The 7,374-nt window shown below is 39.0% G+C and overlaps 1 long non-coding RNA gene across 1 annotated transcript; it reads left to right on the plus strand.

The window, feature by feature from the left end:
• Positions 1-3,379: 3,379 nt before the first annotated feature.
• LOC129347638 (uncharacterized) lies at positions 3,380-7,374 on the plus strand. Its single transcript, XR_008599832.1, has 3 exons — positions 3,380-3,466; positions 4,297-4,397; positions 6,242-7,374. It is a non-coding gene; the product is annotated as an uncharacterized LOC129347638 (long non-coding RNA).

Below are 7,374 nucleotides of genomic sequence, written 5' to 3' on the forward strand. Positions count from 1 at the left end.
TTACACTGTGACTTCAAGCTTGCCAGTAAAAACATAATACACTGGGGGGAAAAAAATGTGCGTGCAAACGTACGCATGCACTCACTGAGGTTATGACACGTTGAGCCAGAGAAGGTCAGACGGCGAGGTTAATCTGCACACGCATAAAATCAGCTGTTGTGTGTTCACAGTTTTGCTTTGCCTAACAGTTTTTAAAAGTGTGACTTACACCGATCAGCCGCAGTATTATGACTGCTGACAGGTGAAGCGAATAACATCAGTCATGTTGTTATAATGCAATGTTCTGCAGGGAAAAGTCCTGACATTCGTGTGGATGTTTGACATGTACCACCCACCTAAACATTGCAGGTCAAACAACCCCCAACCTCCCACCCCCTATGGCAACAGCAGTCCTTGATGCCAGTTGCCACCCTCAGCAGGACAATGCACCCACCACAAAAACTGCTCAGGAGTGGCCCGGGGAATACAACAGAGCTATGGTGTTCACCTGGGTTCCACAATCCCCAGATCCAAATCTTATTGAGCATCTGTGGGATGTCCCAGGATAAGCCTGATCTAGGCAGAACCCACAGAACTCACTGCCACCATTCTGGTGCCACACAGTCCAGGAGCCCAGATGGCCTACCATCCGCGCTGCAACCTACATGTATTATATATGTACAGCGGATGTCTGCGCTGTATCGTGCATATATAATATATGCATATACTATATATATACTATATATATACTATATATATACTATATATATACTATATATACTATATATGCATATATTCATATACTATATATGCACGATACAGTGCAACTCTATTGGTGTCTGAAAACATATTAAAGAAAAACATTAGCACAGAAGTATATTATTGTTACATGTGTAAATACCAGATTAGGTGTTGTTAGCACTTAACTAATGAACAATAAATTCAAATGTTGATTCAAAACAGAAATTGAAATGTAAAGTTGAAATATAACTTACCAAAAAATTTGATACGGTCAAAAAATGTTAATGCTCAAACAAAGATTTTTTACATTACTATATACATTGTATCTGCCACTCCTGTGGTAAAATCTGAAAATTAGTGAAATCTACTGGTTTCACCCATGATGGACCCTCATCCTTTACTGAAAAGCTTTTGAAACATCCAGAACATAAAGGCTTAAAGTAACAAGAACAACATACGGACTGAAAAGTGATCACAAATGAATCCAAAGATAATGCAGTAAGCCAATAATTGTAAGCAACCAAACATTGCAATGCATAATATTATAGTGCACATATGCAATATAGAATACATTCTATCAGGAATGTACTATATGTCAATAAAAAAATTGACATAAATATATATGTAATAATGTTTGAGCTGCTAATATTAACCCTTTAAGACCCACCATTGTGCAAGTCCGCCAGGACATATTTTTACATGCTGTAGTGCCATTTTTTGGAGTATTTTTATTTGCTTTACATCAAAATAACCCTGATATCCGTAGTTTTAATAATATGTATTGACTTATGTCTTAACTACTACAAAAAATTGCTTAAAAGTGGAATAAACCTTAAAAAAAATGAAAATCGTTTTTGTTTTTTTCACATATATTCAAAATACAGAAATTGCATAGCTGTATCCCTCAAATTTGTAAATGTAAAAAAGTTGCACAATATCCTTTGGAACCACAGGAAATTTATTTGGTGTCTGTACATAATTTGCTTTTTGAGATATGGTCAATTTTGTAACCTGTAAAAAAAAAAACGAAAATAAACAAAACTGCAAAATTTGCAGAGACAACATCAACATCAAAACAAATTATTTACAATAGTGCAATCAAATTTCTAAGTGTGCCAGATACTTATGAACACACATATTTTATGTACAAAACCATGGTCAGACCATAAAAAGTGCATTTGAAAATAAAAGAAAATCGTTTTTAGTGAGTTGAATCAGAAACAGTATTTTGATGGTCTCCTGGTCCAAGTACTTGGACAGGTCTGATGGAGAAGGGCTGTCCACATATTCTGACAGAGGTGGCTGGACACCTGGCCTCCTTTTCGGCTGGACATGTGGCAGAGAAGGTAAGCTGTCAGGTTCCTTCTCAGTTTTCCAGCCAGCTGTAGGGAGCGCCTCTGGCCCGGAGGGCTCGCTGGTGGAGCGGCTGCTGCAGCGTCTCCTGGCTGGAGGCCGGTCTCTACCTCTCGCTGGGGTACCAGGACAGCAGGAGACCTTCATTCTGTCCTCTTCCTCCTCCTCCTCCTTCCCAACATTGTAAATGCTGCACACAGAAAAAGTTACGTGGTACGTTAGCTGTGCGCAGCACATGACTTGTAAAAATGATGCGTATTTTGCGCGGAATGCTTTCGGCGGCGTTACATGTATATTATACTTTCTTTACTTTTCTCCAACTCAAAACAAACAACTTCTCATGAATACAGACTTACATGTCACTGGAATGCTCAATTCCTTCGATAAGATCGGCTTCATCCGCGCTGGTGGTAGAATCTGGGCCAGACGAGTGGCTGGACTCTTCATCCGACGCTGTAGTTTGCTGGAGAGCTTTGCGCCAGATGTAAAATATTTTGTCGCGACCAGGTTTTCGCGGCTCCTCAACTAATGTTTGGAAGTGTGTCAAAGGTGTGTGTGCTGGGTCCGTGTACGGATCTGGTAACTGGATGTTCCGTTCTGAAACGGGTATTGAAAAACAAAAAACGAGTGGTTATTTGATTTTCGTTTTAAAATACAAAAATAAAAATTGAAATACAAGGCGTTTTTCCTTTTCATGATCAAAAAGGGATATACGATTTCTTTAAAAAATGCTTTGATTTACGTTTTATATTTAGAATAACAAGAAAGTAAAATCAGGGCTGCACAGTGGCGTAGTGGTTAGCACTTTTGCCTTGCAGCGAGAAGATCCCTGGTTCCCGGCTTTCCCGGGATCTTTCTGCATGGAGTTTGCATGTTCTCCCTGTGCACGCGTGGGTTCTCTCCGGGTACTCCGGCTTCCTCCCACAGTCCAAAAATATGCTGAGGTTAATTGATTATTCTAAATTGCCCGTAGGTGTGAATGTGAGAGTGATTGTTTGTCTATATATGTAGCCCTGCGACAGACTGGCGACCTGTCCAGGGTGTCCCCTGCCTTCGACCGAGTCAGCTGGGATAGGCTCCAGCACCCCCGCGACCCTAGTGAGGATTAAGCGGTGTATAGATAATGGATGGATGGAAGAAAGTAAAATCAGTAAGAGACAGAAACGAAAAAATGTCTGTTTTTTCATTTTCTGAGACCGGAAATGGTCATCAGCAAGTGCGGAGCCAAACGACAACAAGATTCTCAGAGGGCGGAGCAAGAGAGCGGTGATTGGTCAGACCATAGATAATATAGAAGACAGCGAGCTAGCGTATCTAGTCTTTGTATATCTATGGTCGGCATGTCTGGTAGCATCTCTGGCTGCTGTTGACCTTGTTTTTGGAGTAAAACACGGTAAGAAGATAAATACTTCTCACCAGTAGCGTTGTTTTGTTGTACGTTAAGTCAGCGACTTGTGAAGAGTTGTGTTTTGTCGTGTTTGAGCAGTTGGTCCGGACGCGTTAGCGAGCTAAGCGGCTAAGTTAGCTAGCGGGCTAATTAACACAGGTGGCTAACTTACCGCTGAACACCTGTGTTAGTTGCTGCCGAGGCTGTCCGTCATTAGAATGACCTTCTCAACCTGTATTCCTCTGCTGTGTATTTTAGCTTTTAAAAAAGGTTTGAATTAAACCGCACTTAACATTGCGCAACATTACCTCTCTGAATCTCCATAATTTCATTAAATTCCTTCTCTCTTCCACTGCTCAAGTTCAATCCAGTATATAAAATGACATTAATAGTGAATAAACTAACAACCAGCCATTGTATTTATTTATTATTGCATGTATTTGTAGTCAAACATGAGTTGAAACATCCTACTTTTGGATCTAGAACTGCACAAGCCGTTCATTTTCAGTCACCTGATGAGTTAAACTCCCCTTTTTATGTGAGGTTGAAGCAGAAAGTCTGAGTTAACAAAGAAGGTTCTTTATAATTTGCGATACCTGTTATCTCTGACTGAGGCTTTAGTTTTTGTTGAGCTGATTTACACGTTGAAACTTTGTTCAGGAAAATTTCTCAGTAGCTCAGAGGACAGGCTGCTTTTTACACAACCTTGTAAGAGAATGTCTGTCATTGCTTTCAGCAGAATTTAGAAACACAACACTTCCTAAACAGATATTTTGAGGCTGTGAGGTTGAACGTTTGAGAGTATATCAGTGTGTTTGTGGTCTTTCTGTTTCTAGGTGGAAGCTGAATTAGTGAGGATGACTCCTGCTCCTGTCATCTCTAAACTCCTCACACATCTTTACCTGCACATGAGGAAAATCACTCCTGTAGAATGCAGGTATGTTTGTCATTATTATAAAAAGATGTTGCCTGGTGACCTGTCAGAAACCCATCATACAGAGTCAGCCAATATAATGTTTACACACATCAGGAAAAGAAAAACTTGCATAAATATTTCAATACCAAATTTATTCAGACATCACAAGATTAATAAAAGTTATCTTTGGTCTCTACAATTACAAGAGGTGCACAAAGTGGTGGCCACTGGCTTCCTAGACATTTCTGTTGTGTTGTAGACGTCACTTGTTGATGCTCCATTCATGAGGGTAATGCCATCTGTTGGGAAAACATCGTACAACAGGACACAGAGTTATCGTGATTTGATCAAACTTAGAAAGAGGTATCTATATGTGTAGAAGTACTTATACAAATGAAATATTTATAAAAGATTTTCTTTTCCTGATGTGTGTATACATTATTTTGGCTGACTCTGACTCTGAACTTAATGAGAACAAAACTGTCATTTAATTGTTGCTTTGAAAGCTTCTTTAGTGAAAACCGGCTGGTGTTCTGCTTTGAATCAAACTGCTGTTGAGGCCTGTGTTTTTAGGTTTAACCCCACAGTTTCTGAATGAACTGATAATTTGTTTTTTCCTGATCAGTGTGGACGTTATAATTGATGGTAACATTTACTGATCATATAATCAGCATGACAATATAACAGTATAACATTTTGACCACCTGACTAATACTGTGTTGGTCCCTTTATGCTGCTAAAACTCCTCTGACCCAGTGGTTCTTCAGAACCTCTGGGGATGTCCTGTGGATTCTGTGGATCCTGTGGGTTGCAGGGTGGGTCCTACCTAGACCAGGCTGATCCTGGACCATCCCACAGATGCTCAATCAGATCTGGATGTGGGGAGTGTGGAACCCAGGTGAACAGCTTAGCTCTGTCGTGTTCCTCGGACCACTCCTGAGTAGTTTTAATTTGTCCTGCTGAGGGAGGCGGCTGGCATCAATGACTGCTGTTGCCATGGAGACTAGGGGGTTGTTTGTCCTGCAGTGTTTAGGTGGTGGTACATGTCAAACATCCACATGAATGTCAAGGTTTCCCAGCAGAACGTTGCATTAGAACAAGATGATGGATGTTGTTCTCTTCAGCTGTCAGTGGTCAGAATGTTGTGGCTGATTGGTGGATCTGTCTGCCTTTACTCTGACATCCAGAGTTATACAAAAGTGGAGTATGTGTGCAGCGCAGAAGATATTTACTTTATTGTATGCATTGTTTTTTGTTTTTTAAGGGAGAGCATTTTTTTTATCCACCCGAAGACGACCTAATCTTTCCTTTCAAAGGATAGTTAATAATTACTACAGCTTCCATAGTGGTTCCATCAGAGAAAATCATATCCATATACAGATTTTTATTTATTCCAGGGCTGGTTCAGTAAAGATTATAATAATAACTATATCAGATAATTCTTGGTCGCAGTTGGAATTTTGCAGCCTGAGAGATGGTTGACAAGGTTTGCAGTTCTTGTTTTAGCAAAATATGTTATAATAGAAGATCTTTATTGTCATTGTACATGAAATTATCTGCAAACCAGCAAAGTGCATCAGTCTGAGGTATCTAAAAATAAGTACGTAAAGAAAAATGCTTCTAAAGCCAATAATAAACAGAATATTTTGAGGGAATATTCTAAAAAGGAAAGAAAAGCTCCATTCTCACTCCTCTCAGGATAAACTGTCATTAAAATTGACTTTAAATTTAGCTAAACATTTACTTTCATTACTGATATTGTCAAGTTTTAGTAAAGTTCATGCTACTTTTATAAAATGATGAAAGTGAATAAATTGTATTTCTGTGATCTGTGTTTGATTTCTGTCTTTTCTCCTGTCATCCAGATGTTCAGAGGGAGATGATGCCACATCTGGTCCAGCTGATGGAAGGTCTTGAAGTTCTCTGACTGGCCTCGACTGAAGATGGTCCTCTCACTGGATTTAAGGTTCAGATGCTCAGTAACAAACTCCACCAATGTGCCAACAGGGAAGCTTTAGGTTTATTAAATGTTGCTATGAAGGTATCGCTGTTTTTCTTTGTGAATGCAATGTGCTCCAACTGAAACTTGAATTAGAACTTAGAAGTAAATCCTTCCATCTGAAAGGATTTAGTTGCATTAATGACCTCATAACATTCTAATTTTTATTCCAGTCTTGGCTGGAAATAGAATCTCTGTATTGATTCAGGTAAAAACTGAACTTCACAGCATGTTGAAGCAAAACAACCAGATGAAAACTGTGATGGTGTTGGATTGTCAGACCGTAATGTTGCAGCTCAAAGCAGCTTTTCTATCTCAGTTCATTCTGACATTCAGCTATGAATCAACACAGCAGATGGTGATCCATGCTGTGGAAGTCTCACATCTCCTGATTTAATGGAGCTGCTTTGCACTTTTTACACTGTTTATTCACCAACACTTTATTTAATAAAAGTCCCATCTAGTTTTCCTGAGGAATGTGGTGTTTTAATTTCTCTGTGAATAACTGCAGTCTAATGCAACAGCTGGAGTTGTAACATCTGTCCTGATATTGATCATGAAGTATTGATCAGAATACTTATGGTTAGCAGTCATCCCTGAAGTTTTACATTAAAATCTTTACTTGTGTTCTGAACTTTGGTAAGAAGCAGAAACTTTAGCGTTGCCATGGATACATGAGTGTTAAATTCTGTCCATGTTTCATTTTGGGATGCAGTCCAGCAGATGAGTTTGTTTTTACTGACAGCTACCATTCAGTCTGAGACATTAAGAATAAATAAATGTGCATAATGTGGAAATGAACAGATTTTGTTTTTATTTATTCCTACAGCTTCTGCAGGTAAAGTTATAGGATGTGGAGGAATTTAGTCTCACAATCACAGACAATAAATATTATCTGAAAGTCGGGTTATTGTTGTTTATCAGCACATTAGACATATTCCAGTTAAGACTCTAGAATATGATTTATGTAAATTTACCTCAATAATATGAATGTTCGGG

This window comes from Amphiprion ocellaris, chromosome 19, assembly GCF_022539595.1.
Source record: "Amphiprion ocellaris isolate individual 3 ecotype Okinawa chromosome 19, ASM2253959v1, whole genome shotgun sequence".
Lineage (NCBI taxonomy): Eukaryota > Metazoa > Chordata > Actinopteri > Pomacentridae > Amphiprion > Amphiprion ocellaris.